The sequence below is a fragment of the Bubalus bubalis genome, chromosome 3, assembly GCF_019923935.1.
Source record: "Bubalus bubalis isolate 160015118507 breed Murrah chromosome 3, NDDB_SH_1, whole genome shotgun sequence".
NCBI lineage: Eukaryota > Metazoa > Chordata > Mammalia > Artiodactyla > Bovidae > Bubalus > Bubalus bubalis.
In genome coordinates, this window is record NC_059159.1 from 147,153,724 (window position 1) to 147,172,429 (window position 18,706).

The 18,706-nt window shown below is 39.8% G+C and overlaps 1 pseudogene; it reads right to left on the reverse strand.

Moving 5' to 3' along the window:
• Positions 1 to 7,247: 7,247 nt before the first annotated feature.
• Positions 7,248 to 7,679, reverse strand: LOC123332475 (annotated as a pseudogene).
• Positions 7,680 to 18,706: the final 11,027 nt, after the last annotated feature.

Consider the following 18,706-nt stretch of genomic DNA (forward strand, 5'->3'; position numbering starts at 1 on the left):
AGTCTGGATACTATGAAACTCTTAGAGGAAAACAGAGGCAGAACACTCTTTGATGTAAATCATAGCAAGATCTTTTTTTGACCCACCTCCTAGACTAATGAAAATAAAAGCAAATGGGACTTAATTAAACTTAAAAGCCTTTATACAGCAAAGGAAACTGTAAACAAAATGAAAAGACAGCTCTCAGAATGGGAGAAAATATTTGCAAATGAAGCAACCAACAAGGGGTTAATTTCCAAAAGATAACGAATAACTCATGCTGCTCAATGTCAAAAATACAACCCAATCAAAAAATGGGCAAAAGATCTAAAGAGATATTTCTCCCAAGATATACAGATGGTCTAAAAACACATAAAGAGATGCTCAACATCACAAATTTTAGAGAAATTCTAACTAAAACTGCAATGACATAACCACCTCACTCCACCCAGAATAACCATTATTAAAATGTCTACAAATAGCAACTTCTGGAGGTGGTATGGAGAAAAGGGAACCCTCCTATAGTGTAGGTGGGAATGTAAGTTAGTGCAGCCACTGTGGAAAACAGTATGCCTTAACAAAGTAGAAAATACTTAATCCAAGGCCAGCAGATGGGAAAAAATAATAAATAATACAGCATACATAAACAAAACAGAAAAACAATAATAAAAGTCAATGAAACCAAGAGCTGGTTCTGAGAAAGTATCAACAGGTACCTCAAGATTGTGACACAAGAGACTTTTGAATTTCCTCCTTCCATGGATGCACTGAATTTACAGCTACACACAGATCAGTTCCCTCTGAGAGAAGTTTAGAAATTGCTTGAGGGACTCCTACACATTGGGCAACTGAGAAAATACCCACATGAAAATGTATAGTGAAGGGTGAGACACTTACTACAAACCCCACCCCAGAATAATGCCTTATGATCTTTCTGAAACTATCAACTCCCAGCCCCTTCCTGATCAGTACAGTGTTTGGGCACATTTCTAATGCCCCAGATTTTAAGCCTGTCACCTGAGGGATGGGCCCTCAAATCTTCTAGCTCTGAGAACCAAAGGGCTTCCATTCACAAGTCCCACAGTGTAATAGCAAAGAAGCAGTTGTTATTAGGTGCTTGAGCACTCCCTGTGGCCATTTCCTCAAGCTTAGGGCAGAGGGAGCAGATTGCATTTCAGCTGAATCCTCCCCAGAGCCCCGAAGAGCCAGTGGGTACTTACCTGCCCTCTCCTTCCATCTTGCTCCAACAATGAAACAAAACCTCCTGCATGTCCCTAGAAGGAACTTTCTACATGTTTACAATCCTGACTTTTAAAACTGCCACCTGAGGGATAGAGAGACTCCAAAATAACCTACCTCTGAAAGCCAATGGAGCTTACATTCATGAATCCTACAGTACTGTAGCAAAGAAACAGTTTTTGAAAGGATGCTTGAAGACTCCCTGTAGTTTAAACACCCAGGCCCAGTATGGAGGGAAAAAACAAAAATGTGCATCTCCCAGTTAGTCCCTGGAAGGAATTTGTGTATTTTTCTAGCTGCTGCCTGTGGTTCTGGCTTCTAGTCAGTCTGCATGTAGGAGCTAACTGGGATCCTCCTGTAAGCCTGGTAAAGATGGTGGGCTATCTCCCCCAGCTCCAACAGTAAGACCAAGTGTTTATTTTCACTCCTGAAAGCTGGTCCACACATCTCACACCCCGATTTTCAACTACCACCTAAGGGACTAGCCCCCAAATCATGTAGCTCTGGGAGCTGACAGGGCTCATCATTCATGAGTCCCTGGGACCACTAAAAACAAAGGCTATTTTATTTGGACACAAAAGCACTTGCAGCAACCATTTCCCCTGGTTCAGCAAAAACTAAAGTGAAAGTGAAAGTGAAGTCTCTCAGCCACATCTGATTCTTTGCGACCCCATGGACTGTAGCCTACCAGGCTCCTCAGTCCATGGAATTTTCCAGGCAAGAGTACTGGAGTGGGTTGCCATTTCCTTCTTAAAAACAAAGGCTATTTTATTTGGACACAAAAGCACTTGCAGCAATCATTTCCCCTGGTTCAGCAAAAAGTAAGTAAGCAAAAACGCCCAATTCCTGGATTCTTCTTGATAGAGGATAGACTGCATATATAATGTCCTGATTTTCCCAGTTCCTACCTGATAACTGGGCTTCCAATTAACCTACATCAGTGAGTTAAAGGGTCCAGGAGCCTAAACAGACATAAGAATGTTTCCCACATCTTTGGGGACACTGATGAGTATTGGCACACCCTCAACTATGGGAAGCCACTAAGGAAAAAGACAGGATTTGATCATAAAACTTTTAGAGACAATCAGGAGCTCCAGGCTGATTATGGAGGTTCATCTCCTACATAAGGCCAATGTGTCAATACTGGGGAAAGTGTCTGTTTTATACAGAAACCAACACAGAAAATCAAGAAAAGTAAAGATGAGGATGTTTCAAACAAAATAACAAATCTCTAGGAACTCACCTTAATGAAGCAGACATAAGTGTTTTACCCAATAGAGAGTTCAAAATAATGTAATAAAGATGCTTATTGAGGTCAGGAGAATAATGCATGAACAAGGTACGAATTTCAACAAAAAGACAGAAAATGTTTTTAAAAAGTACCAAACATAAATCATAGACATGAAAAACACAATAAATGAAGAACTCAACAGAGATGTTCATGAGTAGACCAGATCAAGTGGAAGAAAAGAATCAGACAAGGCAGTGGAAATCATCCAATCAAAAGAGCGAAAAGAAAGAATGGAAGAAAACAAAGATAACTCAAGGGTCACCGATTAGTGAACCAATTTAGGTATTCTAGGTCTTCAAGAAAGAAAAAGAGAGAAAGGGCAGAAAGCATATTCAAAGAAATGTGCCTGAAAACTTACTTAATATGGAAAAAGAAAGAGATATCCAGGTTAAGGAAGTCCAAAAAACTTCAAACAAGATTAATTCAAAGAGATCTACCCAGAGATACACTATAATGAAATTATCAAAAGTTAAAGATGGAGAGAATCTTAAAAGCAACAAGAGAAAAGTGACTATACAAGGGAATCCTCATTAAGCCTATTAGCAGATTTTTCAGCAGGAATGTTGCAGGCCATTGGGAATGGGATGATTAAAAAAAAAAAACAAAAAACTGCTAAGAATAGAATAATTTACTCTACCCAGTAAACTTGTGCTTCAGAATTGGAGAGAGGGTTTTATAAACAAACAAAATCTGAAGGAGCTTATATGAAAGTTGTTAAAGGGAATTCTTTATTCTGAAATGAAAGCATGTAAGTTAGGAATATGAAAGTATAAAGCTCATGGGCAAATAAATAGTTAAATTCAGAATGATATTGTGATGGTGATGGTTAAATTTCTTAAAATTTTAAAGGTTGAAATACAAGAACAACTAAAACTGTAATACTTTGTTAATAAATATACAATATAAAAAAGATGTAAATTGTGACATCAAAAGCATAAAATGAAAGTGTAAACATGTAGATCTTTTTTATGTATTAATTTTCAAAATTAAGCTTATCATCTTAGCCTGTCATAAATATAAGATGTTGTATGTAAGCCTCATGATAACAAAGAATCAAAAACCTTTAGTAGATATCCAAAAGACAGGGACAAGAATCAAGGCATACCACAACAAAATCATCGATTTACAAAGAAAGACAGCAATAGAAGAGTAAAAGAATTACAAAAACCCAGAAGCAATTAAAATAATGGCATAAGCCCTTACCTATCAGTAATTCCTTTGGATGCAAATAGATTAAATTCTTCCATTAAAAACTGTAGAGTTGTTTTATGAATTAAAAATCAAGACCCAACTGTACAATGATAACAAGAGACTCACTTCAACTTTAAAAACAGTAAAGGAATGGAAAAAGATACACTATTGTAATGAGAAATAAAAGAAAGCAGCAATAGCTATAATTATATAGATTTGATAGCTATAATTATATAGACTTGAAGTCAAACACTGTAACAGGAGACAAAGAAGGTCATTCAGTTCAGTTCAGTCACTCAGTCATGTCCGACTCTTTGTGACCCCATGAATTGCAGCACACCAGGCCTCCCTGTCCATCACCAACTCCCGGAGTTCACTCAGACTCATGTCCATCGAGTCGGTGATGCCATCCAGCCATCTCATCCTCTGTTGTCCCCTTCTCCTCCTGCCCCCAATCCCTCCCAGCATCAGACTCTTTTCCAATGAGTCAACTCTTTGCATGAGGTGGCCAAAGTACTGGAGTTTCAGCTTTAGCATCATTCCTTCCAAAGAACACCCAGGACTGATCTCCTTTATAATGGATTGGTTGGATCTCCTTGCAGTTCAAGGGACTCTCAAGAGTCTTCTCCAATGCCATAGTTCAAAAGCATCAATTCTTCAGCGCTCAGCTTTCTTCACAGTCCAACTTTCACATCCATACATGACCACTGGAAAAACCATAGCCTTGACTAGATGGACCTTTGTTGGCAAAGTAATGTCTCTGCTTTTGAATATGCTATCTAGATTGGTCATAACTTTCCATCCAAGGAGTAAGCGTCTTTTAATTTCATGGCTGCAATCACCATCTACAATGATCTTGGAGCCCCCAAAAAGAAAGTCTGACGCTGTTTCCACTGTTTCCCCATCTATTTCCCATGAAGTGATGGGACCAGATGCCATGATCTTAGTTTTCTGAATGTTGAGCTTTAAGCCAACTTTTTCACTGTCCACTTCACTTTCATCAAGAGGCTTTTTAGTTCCTCTTCACTTTCTGCCATAAGGGTGGTGTCATCTGCATTTCTGAGGTTATTGATATTTCTCCCGGCGATCTTGATTCCAGCCTGTGCTTCCTCCAGCCCAGCATTTCTCATGATGTACTCAGCATATAAGTTAAATAAGCAGGGTGACAATATACAGCCTTGACGTACTCCTTTTCCTATTTGGAACCAGTCTGTTGTTCCATGTCCAGTTCTAACTGTTGCTTCCTGACCTGCATATAGGTTTCTCAAGAGGCAGGTCAGGTGGTCTGGTATTCCTATCTCTTTCAGAATTTTCCACATTACATAATGATAAAGAATAAATTTACAAAGAGGACATATTACTAGAATTATAAATTTTTATTCATTCAACATCAGAGTACCCTAAATATAGAAAGCAAATATTATTTCCTGACTTGAAGCAGGAAATAGGCAGCGATATAATACCGTGGGACTTCAATACCCAACTTTCAACAATGGAGAGAACATCCCCAAAGAAAATCAATAGAGAAATATTGGACTTAAACTACATATCAGATCAGATGAACCTAACAGAAATATGAATATAACAGAAATATGCAGAACATTTCATCCAATACCCCTGGAATACACATTCGTCTCAAGCATACATGGAATACTCACCATGATAGATAATGTGTTAGGTCACAAAACAAGTCTTAACAAATTTAATATAATTGAAATTACTCTAACTTTCTTTTCCAACCACAATGATATGACAATCCATAACAGTAGGAAAGCCAGACATATCACAAATGTTTTTGTTGTTTAGTTGCTAATTCATGTCCAACTCGTGTGACCCCATGAACTATAGCCTGGCAGGCTCCTCTGTTCATGAGATTTCTCAGGCAATAATAACTGGAGTGGGTTGCCATTTCCTTCTCCAGGGGATATTCCTGACCCAGGAATCAAATCCATGTCTCCTACGTTATAGGTGGGTTCTTTACTGCTGAACCACTAGGGAAGCTCATCACAAATATATGGAGATTAAGAAAACATGTTCCTGAATGGCAAAAGGGTTAAAAGAGAAATCAAAAGGAAATAGGAAAGTTATTTTGAGACAAATAAAAATGAAATACAACATACTAAAACTTATGAGAAGTTCTAGAAAGCAAGATTATAATGATAATAGTATACATTAAGAAAAAAGAAAGCTCTCAAATAAGCAACCTAACAACTAAGAACATCAAGGAACTAAACAATGAATATAAGCTGAATGTTATCAGAAAGAAAAAAATAAAAATTAGGGCAGCTATAAATGAAAAAAAAAAAGGACTAAAAATACAAAAGGAAAGACGACTGAAACTAAGAGCTGTTTTTTTAAAAACACATGTATACCTGTGGCGGATTCATTTTGATATTTGGCAAAACTAATACAATTATGTAAAGTTTAAAAATAAAATAAAAAAAAAATTACGGTATGTATATTGGTTTTTCAGACATAAGTCTATTGCATATTAACAGACTATAATATTGTATAAACATTTCTTTAATATGCACTGGGGAACCCAAAAATTCATGTGGAGTGTTTTGTTGCAATATTCACTTTATTTTTGTTGTCTTGAACCACACCTGCAACATGTCCAAGGTATGCCTGTACACAAATGGAATATTATTCAACCTTTAAAACAGCAGTGCCCAATCTTTTTGGCACCAATTTTGTGGAAGACAGTTTTTTCACAGGCTGAGTGGGGGATGGTTTCAGGATGATTTAAACACATTACATTTACTATGCACTTTATTTCTATGATTACATTGTGATATATAATGAAATAATTATACAACTCACCATAACATAGAATCAGTGGGAGCCCTGAGCTTGTTTTCCTGCAGCTAGATGATCCTATCTGGGGGTGATGGGAGACAGAGACACCTGAAAGTGTGTTGCTTATGTCCAGTCTATTCCATGATTTTGTTTTGATCACTGTCACTGCAGAAAGCCCTGAGTCACAAAGATAGGATGTTGGAAATGGAAGCAGACTTTTCATTGCTTTTGTGGCAATCTCAGTATATTCTGCCTTGACTTCAATCCAAAATGTTAGAGATTTGAAGTTGCCTCAAACATAGTTTTTTCCCCCTCTGGGTTGGCAGTTTATTTAAAAAAAAAAAAGCACCCCAGTTATCTCATTGTCTTCCTTGTCCATTATTTTTCTTAACAGAACAAGTTACGAAAAATTGGAGAGAGGGTATAAATTATCTTTGCAGACTGACGTACTTGCAGAGGACTCCTGAATAATGACGATGATTCAAAAGCTCCTAGGTTTACTTCTGAATCAGGCAAAGAGCAAAGAACAACATAAGAAGGAATTTTGTTAACAGCAATCTTATAATACAACATTGATTATGACAGTCCAGTGGTTACAATTACATTCATGATAAGTCACTAAAATCACCCAGTTGCTTATACACTGGAGGTATCAGTGCAAGGAGTCATCTGAAGAGTGAAAACCAGAATTGGTAAGGCTTCTCTGGCAGTGTGCTTCTGACACCAGTGGCTGCTGGCTCAGTCACCCTCACTTTGAGTCCTGATCTTCTGTTTCATCTAAGAGGGCAGAGTAGATACCCCAGCTTTTTCAGTTCTTCCACCAGCTCCCCAGTTCTGGTGCATCTGCAGAAGAATGTCACCACCTCCTCCATGAACTTGCAGTTGAGGTACACTTGGGGGCTGGTGGGCTGGTTGGAATAGTCTTTAGTGCCTTGTGGGAGCTGGGGGTTGTCTAGCACATTGTAGGTTGTGGGATCTGTACCATGGCATTGCTGAAGCGGCACTGGAGCTGCTCTGGCATCCCCTTGAGGAAGACCACCACCTTGTCCTTCCCCAATGTGTCCAGGTGCTCCAATGAGCTGCTTCCACCTAAGCTCACCACCTGCACACCTGGGGCCCTACAGGCATTCTCTGTGCCCCCAGAGAAGCAGAGACCTGCTTGGCTCAGGGATCCTCTCATCCCCACATGCTGGCCAGAGCCCTTAACTGCCCCAAACATACTTTTAAGGCTACTGTCATTTCTGATCTCAAGCAACTAATCCTCTCCTAGCATCACCAAATTCAGTTCACCTGGTTTATTCACAAATAGGCTGCAGATCCATTCCTTCCCAGATTGGGGATCATCTGTGGTTGGGAAATAATGCTCAAACCCTTTTGAAAGCTGAGATAGGTAATCACGCACCATTTGGGAGAAAGAAGCCCCTGGCTCAATCTCTTTCAAAATCTCTGCTAATGTTTGAAACATGTTAAAAACAAAAACAAAACCCAAACTTTTCACCCCCATAACTGCTGTTTAACTTTGAATGCAGCCACTTTATCTGCTGACTTGAACAAGTTGTCATGCTCGCCTGAAGGGACAGATTGAGTTCATTGAGCAGGTTGTATATGTCACACAAGTGAGCAAGTTTTGTGGTCCATTCTGTGTCAGTGAAATATGCTGCCAGTGGTGACCATTTTTCTAAAAGAATTATTTGGAGAAGCTCTCATAACTCAAAAACTCTAGCCAGTGATATACCTTTAGAAAACCATCTCACATTTGTGTTTAAGAGAAGACGTGTGTGCTCTGTGTCCGTCTCCTCACAGAGGTGTGTGATGTGAGTTAAGAGCATGTGTTTTAATATGGTTGATAATTTTAATCACATCCTGAAAAACATTGTTAAGTTCAGGTGACAATTTTCAGCTAGACGATATTTCTTTATGCATGACACAATGTGTAGGCTCACATTAAGAAGTGACCTTTTTGACCGGAGTAGTGAAACCAGAAAGCCATCCAGTCATGGCAGCCACTGTGTCTGTGCCTGCATGCATGAGTGCTTAGTCACTCAGTTGAGTCCAGCTCTTTGCAATCCCATGGGCCATAGCCTGCCAGGCTTCTCTATCCATGGGATTCCCAGGCAAGAATACTGGAGTAGGTTGCCATTTTCTACTCCATCTGTCTGCACATACAAACACAAAATGACCAGTTAAGTTTTCCTAATACATAATCAATCAGAGACTTGAATAGTTCTGCAGCTGTGGTGTTCATTTGCAACTAAAGGGCACACAACAGATCCTCATGCACATCCTCCTGAGAAACTGCACAAAAACAAGTGTTCTTGCCTATTTGTCAACATCGGTAGACTTGTTAACCTGGGTTGTATACCACAGTGACTCATTAACTCTCTTTAACAACTGTACCTCAATATCCTCTATTTCATCAATTCATCTAGTTATGGTGCTAAATGAAGAGGAATATGTGCCATGTTTTGAACTGCAGCCTCTCCTCAAAATTCATGACAAATGTCCTTAGCAGCAGGCATGATCAACTCTTCACCAATAGTAAAGGGCCTCATAGCTTTAGCCACTAAGAATGATGCTCTCAGTGCAGACACATTTGATGAAGTGGTGGCCTTCAATAATTGCTTCTGTTCTTCATGCTCACATTTTTTTTTCCTTTTGAAAAACTCCAAAGCCTTGTCTTTTAATGCAGAATACTCGGTCTCCATGTGGCAAAGCAATTTTGAGGGTTTCATAGCTTCTTTGGATATCCAGCCACTACATATTGTACAAAGCAGGCTTGAAGAATTTGGACTGCCTGTTGCAATGAACCTGTAATTTAAGTAGGATTCTTGGTATTTTCTTTTAAATGTAGCTTTCTTTTCATTGGCAGTCCTATTCTCTTCTGCCATCTCATCATTGGATCTTCCCCGTTCAAAGAATCTCCCCAGCAAATTTGTTTTTTTCTCATTTTGGCTAGGGTTAGCTTCAGGGCTTAAAAAACAGTAAGACAAGTGTGCAGTGTGGGAAAGAGGCATGGACAGAAGTGGTAAATAATAGGTAGGATCCACATGAACTAAAATAAGTGTCGGATTCTGACTTAAACCTGCCACCAGATGAGCTGTATAACTGAAGTACATCAACTCATTTGCCACAGCTTAATTGTCGCTTGCTGCTCACTAATAGGGTTTTGGCATGAGTCTACAAGCAGTTGATTTATTATGGCCTCTGTGCAGTCAAACCTCTCTGCTAATGATAGTCTGTGTTTGTAGCTGCTCCCCAGCACTAGCATCACCGCCTCGGATCATCAGGTATTGGCTTCTCCTAAGGAGCATGCAACGTAGATCCCTCGCATGTGCAGTTCACAGTAGGGTTCTCGCTCCTATGGGAATCTAATGCCGCCACTGGTCTGACAGGAGGCAGAGCTCAGGCAGTAATGTGAACAATGAGCAGCAGCTATAAATACTGATAAAGTTTCTCTTACTCACCTGCTGCTCACCTCCTGCTATCCGACTTGGTTCCTAATGGGCCCTAGACTGGTTTGTGGCCTGTGGGTGGGAAACCCTGCTTTAAAAAGAAGAAAATCCTGCTATTTGTGACAGCATGGATGAAACTGACAGAGATTATATTAAGTGAAATAAGCCAGATACAGAAAGACAAATACAAATACTGCATGATATCACTTTAATATGGAATACAAAACAGTCATAGAAGTGGGGTGCAGGATGGTAGTTGACAGGAGATAGGGGGTGGCAATATGGGCAGGTATTGATCAAGGAGTACAAAGTTTCAGGAATAAAGAATAGGTTCTGAAAATCTATTGTACAATGAATAGTAAACAATACTGTATTGTATACTTATAATTTTCTAAGACAGTAGATCTTAAGTGTTTGCACCAAAAATAAAGAAAATGGTGACTATATGAGATTAATTGGCTTGATTGCAGCAATTATTTTAAAAATGTATGTGTACATCAAAACATCAAGTTGTGTGTCTTTTATATATATATATATATATATATATATATATTTGTCTATTATACCTCATAACCAGTCCATTCTGAAGGAGATCAGCCCTAGGATTTCTTTGGAAGGAATGATGCTAAAGCTGAAACTCCAGTACTTTGGCCACCTCATGCGAAGAGTTGACTCACTGGAAAAGACCCTGATGCTGGGAGGGATTGGGGGCAGGAGGAGAACGGGATGACAGAGGATGAGATGGCTGGATGGCATCACCGACTTGATGGACATGAGTCTGAGTGAACTCCGGGAGTTGGTGATGGACAGGGAGGCCTGGTGTGCTGCAATTCATGGGGTTACAAAGAGTCGGACATGACTGAGCAACTGAACTGAACTGAACTGAAAGATAGGAAGAAAAAATAAATGAGGTACTGATTTATCCTGTAATATTCATGAACACTGGAAATTATGCTGGGAAAGAAGTCAGACATAAATGGTCACATACTATGTAATTACATTTATCGATATATGAAATATCCAAATAGATGTATCTGCACAGACAGAAAACAGATTGGTGATTGCCCAGATGTTAGGTGAAAGAAGGAACAGAGTGTAACTGCTCCATGAGCAGGTTTCCTCTAAGGCAATAAAAATGGTTTTGAACTAGAAAAAAGTAAGGATTACACAACGCTGTGTGGAGAAGGCAATGGCACCCCACTCCAGTACTCTTGCCTGGAAAATCCCAAGGAGGGAGGAGCCTGGTGGGCTGCAGTCCATGGGGTCGCTAAGAGTCGGACACGACTGAGTGACTTCACTTTCACTTTTCACTTTTATGCATTGGAGAAGGAAATGGCAACCCACTCCAGTGTTCTTGCCTGGAGAATTCCAGGGACAGTGGAGCCTGATGGGCTGCCATCTATGGGGTCGCACAGAGTCGGACACGACTGAAGCGACTTAGTAGCAGCAGCAGCACACAATGCTGTGAAAGTACTTGAAGCCATTTAACAAGTTAAAATGGTTGATTTAATCAGTCAAATAATAAACCCTCTCCTCAAGTTACTTTTAGTTTACTGTGTCAGTGCAAGTTTTAATATGAATTATATCTTTAAAGAAAAAAACAGCCTCATTTCACTCCAAATAGAAGATGGCAGAGTAGGAGGATGTGGAATTTGTGTCTCCTCACAACTACAACATGAATGCATCGGAGCAATTCTCACAGAGCACCTATTAGGTGCTAGAGTGGGGGACCTCAAGCACCTAAGGGAATGGGAGGAATCCCTGCACAACCAGGTAGGACGTGGCAGGGAAAGAGGGGGAAGAAAAGTGGAGGCAAGATGGGATCGGTGCCCCTGAATGGTGCTGGGGAGGAAGAGAGGCTCCCACATCCAGAGGGCCCTTCTCACAGCAAGGGGATTAGCAGGGAGGGAGAGGGACTCTGGCGGAGTTGCGGGGATCAGAGCGGAACATGAAAAGTGGCTCCCCCCCGACTGCTCAGGCCCCAGTGAGACTGCCAGGGTCCTGGGCCTGAGCCCCACCCCTCTCAGGGCCTCTTCTGGCGCTGAGTGAGAAAACTCACTCAGAGACCAAGGACCTGGCCAGCACTCCTATCCCAGGGGCATTATCACCACCATGTATGGTCTTGAAGGGGTCACACTGAATGCCTACCACTTGCTCAATATCGTATTTGATTTTACAGAGAAATAATAGTCACATTAACATCCCTATTGCAGAAGGTATTCTTGTGACTTTGATAGTGAGCTTGCATTTAAAGAGCATTTTTAAAGTAAATCTTCCCAAACGTGATTATGAATATGTGAATGTTTTTGATCTTGTACATTCAATAATATGAAACTATGATGACTTAAGGTATCGTATGATTAAGTATGATTAAGGTAGGGAAAAATATTTCCTTTCTCCCTAAAAACGTGTCAGAATAATTTGGGTTATAAAAGCCTGGAATCATAAAGGCTGATGGTAAAAAACATGTGATTGGGATAGCGCTAATTAGGTACTTTCTGAAATATTTTTCTTTCTTCTTTCTGAAGTATTTTAAGCTACAGAGAAGCTTGTTAACTATAATAGGGCTCATTGAAGGCAGATTATTCAGAAATGAGCAGGGCCCTGCCTGCCCTCAAATGCATGTGTAGGAGAGATGCTCTCAGTTCAAGCCAGGCTCTCTGTGCCCTGAAATATGGCTAAAGCTTCACAGTGCTTTGAAGACAACTTACAAGGAGAGGAGTGTGTACAAGAAAGCAACAGAGCATGGCTCTTAGGGACGATCACATTTCAGGGGCCAAATAGTCTGGATTTGGCCTGGTCCCCAGTCCTGAGCAAGTTTGGAAACATCACAGAGTCTCTCAAATATATGTTGTTAAGAAGTCTTTAAATTCTTATTTTATGTTTATTTTTAACTGGAGTATAATTGCTTTACAATATTATGTTGGCTTCTGTTATACAGAGTGAAGTAAGTCAAAAAGAGCAAAACAAATTTCATATGTTAGCACATATATATGGAATATATAACATAGAAAAATTGTACTGATGAACCTATTTGAGGGGCTGGAATAGAGATGAGACACAGAGAACAGACTTTGGACACAGTGGGGTAAGGAGAGGGTAGGGCATATTGGGAGAGTAGCACTGATATATTTACACTACCATGTGTAACATAGCCAGTGGGAAGTTGCTCTGTAGGCACAGAGAGCTCAACCTGGTGCTCTGTGAAGTCTTTCAATTCTATACCAGCTCTGTAATTCTTTATTTACATTGTTTAATCAGTTTGCCACAATTTATTGTGTGACCTTTTGCAATCCTCATTAGGTTTCAGCAGCTTTGAACTTTTCACTTACCTTGACATCAGAGCTCTACAAAGTTGTCTAATTAATGAAAAAGTCCATATAATATGATAGCAGGTATCTTGAGAGACTGCCTTTCTATCTTAATGTTATTCATCGATTACTAAACTTGTCTATGTGTGGTTAACCTTGTCATCGGTTAGCAAATATTATTTAGCAGAAAGTAATGTTTCTAATGGAGAAGGAAAGGGCAACCTACTCTGGTACTTTTTCCTGAAGAATTCCATGGATGGAGGAGCCTGGTACGCTACATACAGTCCATGGGGTTGCAAAGAGTCGGACACGACTGAGTGACTTCACTTTCTTTCTTTCTATAGTTCATTTTGGAGAAGGAAATGGCAACGCACTCCAGTGTTCTTGCCTGGAGAATCCCATGGGCGGAGGGGCCTGGTGGGCTATGGTCTACGGGGTTGCAAAGAGTTGGACATGACTGAGCAACTAACACACACACACACAGTGTTTCTAATACAGTGCTTCAAAAATTACATTAAATTTCTGCCTTATACCTTAAATTTATACCTTAAGGTATAATTTATACCTTAAATTAAATTAAGGTATAGTCTCCTGGTATAATTATTTAAAAATATTTATTTATTTGGCTTCATTGGGTCTTAGTTGTGGCACACAAGATCCCTGTTACATCATGCAGGATCTTTCATTATGGTACATGGACTCTCTAGCTGTGGTACAAGGGCTCAGTAGTTGTGGAGCACAGGTTTAATTGCTCCTCTCATGTGGGATCTTAGATACCTAACCAGGGGTTGACCCCAAGTCCCTGCATTGCAAGGTAAATTCTTAACCACTAGACCACCATGGAAGTCCCCTGATATATATATATATATATATTTTTTCTGTTATTATTGAACTTGAGCAAGGCCTCATGTCCTCCACCTGCATTTTTTTCTGTAAAAAAAAAAAAAACTTGAGCTAAATAATAAGTTTAATCAGAGAAGTGAGAAAATGCAGAAATAAAGGAAAGTAATAAAAAAAAAAGAGGATCCAAAATAACTATAATTATAGTTATAAAAACGAATCCAAATTAACTATAGTTTAGTCAGTAAGCAGAGTCAAGGACCTTTAGTTTCTTCTCAAGGGCCGTAGATAATATTCTGAGCCATATCCTGTGAGCTGTCTTATAAATACTGAAACCACTACCAGGTAGAAGAAGTCAGCTACATGATGACCAGACTGTGGCCATTACATAAGCTGCCACATTTCCAAGAATTGGCCTGAAGGAAACGGGAACAAACTGATGCAGTAACTGAAGATTAACTGCTCTTAAAACAATCAAGATGACTCTGGTCAGACAACCACATGACAAATTTGAAGACGACTGTCAGAGCTGACTGTGCTGTTTCTGCTTGTAGCCCCCTGCCTCTGTCTATGAAAGCTGTTGTCTACAGGTTGTCTGTGGGTGGGGGTGCCAGCCTTCAGACAGGAGTCCACCTTCTCCTACCCCTCTCCCCCAACCCCCGCCCTGGTTGCTGGCATCCAAAACAGAGCAAACTTTCCTTTACACTCATGTTACACCTTATTGGCTTTTGAATGGAGCTGGACCCCACTTTCAGTTCCATTATGTTACCAATGATAAAATGACTGCCTCAAAGTTGAAGTTGTCTTGAATGGTTGAGCACTCTCAAAAAAAAAAAAAAAAAAAAAAAAAAAAACCACGCTTCTATACAGATTTTTTTTCTTATTCGAGCACAGTATTTTTTAATGATTTGTTTTGGAATAATTGTAGATACACAGGAAGTTGCAAAATTAGGACAGAAAGGCCCCGAGTAATCTTCATCTAGTTTTCCTAATTGGTTACATTTTATGTAACAATAAGACACTATTAAAGCTAGGAAACTGATATTGGGACAATATATGTGTGTGTTTTATAACGTGTATTTAATAACATGTGCAGCCACCACTATGGCTTCCCTGGTGGCTCAGTGGTAAAGAATCCATCTGCCAATGTAGTAGACACGGGTTTGATCCCTGAGTCAAAAAGATTCCCTGTAGTAAGAAATGGCATCCCGACTTCAGTATTCTTGCCTGGGAAATCTCATGGATGGAGGAAGCTGGTGGGCTACAATCCATGGTGTTGCCAAGAGTCGGGCATGAATGAGCACATGATAAAGTCAACAAATAGAGTAACTCAATGAGGAACTACAAATTATAAAAAAAGGAAACAAATATAAATTCTGGAATTCAAAACTACAAAATAATTGAAATGGAAAATTGACTAGGGGTTCAACAGTGCATTTGAGATGGTAGAATAAAGAATCCATAAATTTGAAGATGGATTAATAGAAATCAATGTAAAAAACAAACAGAAAAGATTGAGGAAAAATGAGCTATGAGACCCATTAAGCACACTAGCAAACATGGAAACAATCTCAAAAAGCAGGAAGAGAAAGAGGAAGAAGAAAAAATACTTGTAGATATGACTGAAGTCTTACCAAATCTGATGGAAAACATTAATCTACAGACTCAATGTTTACGTCTAGTAAAATGAAAGCAAAAAGATACATCTAAGACACATCCTGGTCAAAATGTGGAAAAACCAAGGTAAACTCTTGGAGCAAGAGAAAAACTGTTCCCCATATACAAGAGAACCACAGTAAAACTAAACACTGACAATCAGAAAGAGTAGAGGGAAGGCTGTGTGATGACATATTCAAAGAGCTGAAAGAAAAATATTGTCAACCTAGGATGGCATGTCTAGAAAATCTATCCTTCAAAAAAAGAAAGAAAAATAAAAATATTCCCAGATAAAAAAAGAGCTGGAGAATTTGAAGCTAGCAGTCCTACTTATAAATACTACTGAAGAAAGCTTTTTGAACTGAAAAAGAAAAAAAGAAGGTTGATTCTTAGATTTGAAAATGCTGAATTAGGCTTCCCTGATAGCTCTGGTAAAGAATCTGCCTACCATTGCATGGGATACAGATTCGATCCCTGCTCCAGGAAGATCCCACATACCATGGATCAACTAAGCCCATGTGCCACAATCTCTAACCCTGTTCTCTAGAGCCCAGGAACCACAACTAGTGAGCCCACACAATGAAACTGAAACCTGAGTGCCCTAGAGCCTGTGCTCCACCACAAGAGAAGCCACCACAATGAGACACCTGTGCAATGCAACTAGAGAGTAGCCCCTACATGCTGCAACCAGAGAAAAGCCCATGCAGGAACAAAGACTCAGCACAGACAAAAATGAATAAACAAGTAAAGAAAATTATTAGAAACAAGAAAATGATAGCTTGATTTGTTAAAGGATATGTGTATATCCTTAAGGGCTTCCCTGGTGGCACAGAGGTTAAAGCATCTGCCTGCAATGTGGGAGACCTGGGTTCGATCCCTGGGTCGGGAAGATCCCCTGGAGAAGGAAATGGCAACCCACTCCAGTATTCTTGCCTGGAGAATCCCATGGACAGAGGAGCTTGGTGGGCTACAGTCCGTGGGTCACAAAGAGTCGGACACGACTAAGCGACTTCACTTTCACTTTCACTTTGATGAGGACTGCCAGGTTTATATGTGTGTGTTTTAAAAATCTTGAAGAAGGAAATGGCAACCCACTCCACTGTTCTTGCGTGGAGAAACCCAGGGATGGGGGAGCTGGTGGGCTGCCGTCTATGGGGTCACACAGAGTCGGACACGACTGAAGCGACTTAGCAGCAGCATGTGTATATCAGTAGAGAATGTTCCAAAAGTTTTTGTGGACTTTATTAATTTTAGAAATAAGGATGTTGGAAATGTATGAAAAATTTATTTGAAAGCTTAACTATTTTAATTTATTTTATACTTCATAGCTTTGTAAATTTCAAGTATTTTTTTTTGTTTAATTTTTAAGTTCCTGTGGCTGAATATAGTGAAGATTAAAAAAATTTAATGTTTTCAAAATTCACATGGCTGAAGAAGTATGATTTAGATCCATACAGAAATGGATACCAGAAGTAGAAGTTATTAAGAAGAGGTGGCCAGAATACACAGAAGAACTATACAAAAAAGATCTTCATGACCCAGATAACCACAATGGTGTGATCACTCACCTAGAGCCAGACATCCTGGAATGCGAAGTCAAGTGGGCTTTAGGAAGCATCGCTATGAAGAAAGTTAGTGGAGATGATGGAATTCCAGTTGAGCTATTTCAAATCCTAAAAGATGATGCTGTGAAAGCACTGCACTCAATATGCCAGCATATTTGGAAAACTCAGCAGTGGCCACAGGACTGGAAAAGGTCAGTTTTCATTCCAAACCCAAGGAAAGGCAATGCCAAAGAATGTTCAAACTACCACACAATTGCACTCATCTCACACACTAGCAAAGTAATGCTCAAAATTCTCCAAGCCAGGCTTCAACAGCACATGAACTGTGAACTTCCAGATGTTCAAGCTGGATTTAGAAAAGGCAAAGGAACCAGAGATCAAATTGCCAACATCTGTTGGATCATAGAAAAAAACAAGAGAATTCCAGAAGAACATTGACTTCATTGACTACACTAAAGTCTTTGACTATGTGTATCACAACAAACTGTGGAAAATTCTTCAAGAGATGGAATACCAGACCGCCTGACCTGCCCCTTGAGAAATCTGTATGCAGGTCAAGAAGCAATAGTTAGAACTGGACATGGAACAACAGACTGGTTCCAAACTGGGAAAGGAGTATGTCAAGGCTGTATATTGTCACCCTGCTTATTTAACTTATATGCAGAGTACATCATGTGAAATGCTGAGCTGGATGAAGCACAAGCTGGAATCAAGATTGCAGGGAGAAATATCAATAACCTCAGATATGCAGATGATACCACCCTTATGGTGACTGCAGCCATGAAATGAAAATACTTTTACTTCTTGGAAGAAAAATTATCACCAAACTAGACAGCATATTAAAAAGTACTGACAAAGGTCTGTCTAGTCATAGCTATGCTTTTTCCAGTAGTCATGTATGGATGTGAGAGTTGGACTATAAATATAAAGAAAGCTGAGTGCTGAAGAATTGATGCTTTTGAACTGTGTTGTTGGAGAAGACTCTTGAGAGTCCTTGGACTGCAAGGAGATCCAACCAGTCAATCCTAAAGGAAATCAGTCCTGAGTATTCATTAGAAGGACTGATGCTGAAGCTGAAGCTCCAATACTTTGGCTACCTGATGCAAAGAATTGACTCATTTGAAAAGACCCTGATGCTTGGAAAGATTGAGGGCAGGAGGAGAAGGGGACAACAGAGGATGAGATGGTTGGATGGCATAACGAACTCGATGGACATGAGTTTGAGCAAGCTCCGGAAGTTGGTGATGGACAGGGAAGCCTGGCATGCTGCAGTCCATGGCGTCACAAAAGTTGGACATGACTGAGCAACTGAACTGGCCTGAACTGAAAGAAGTATGATAGAAATTTAAGTTCTATGTCTGGGTTGATGCAAAGCACTAATAT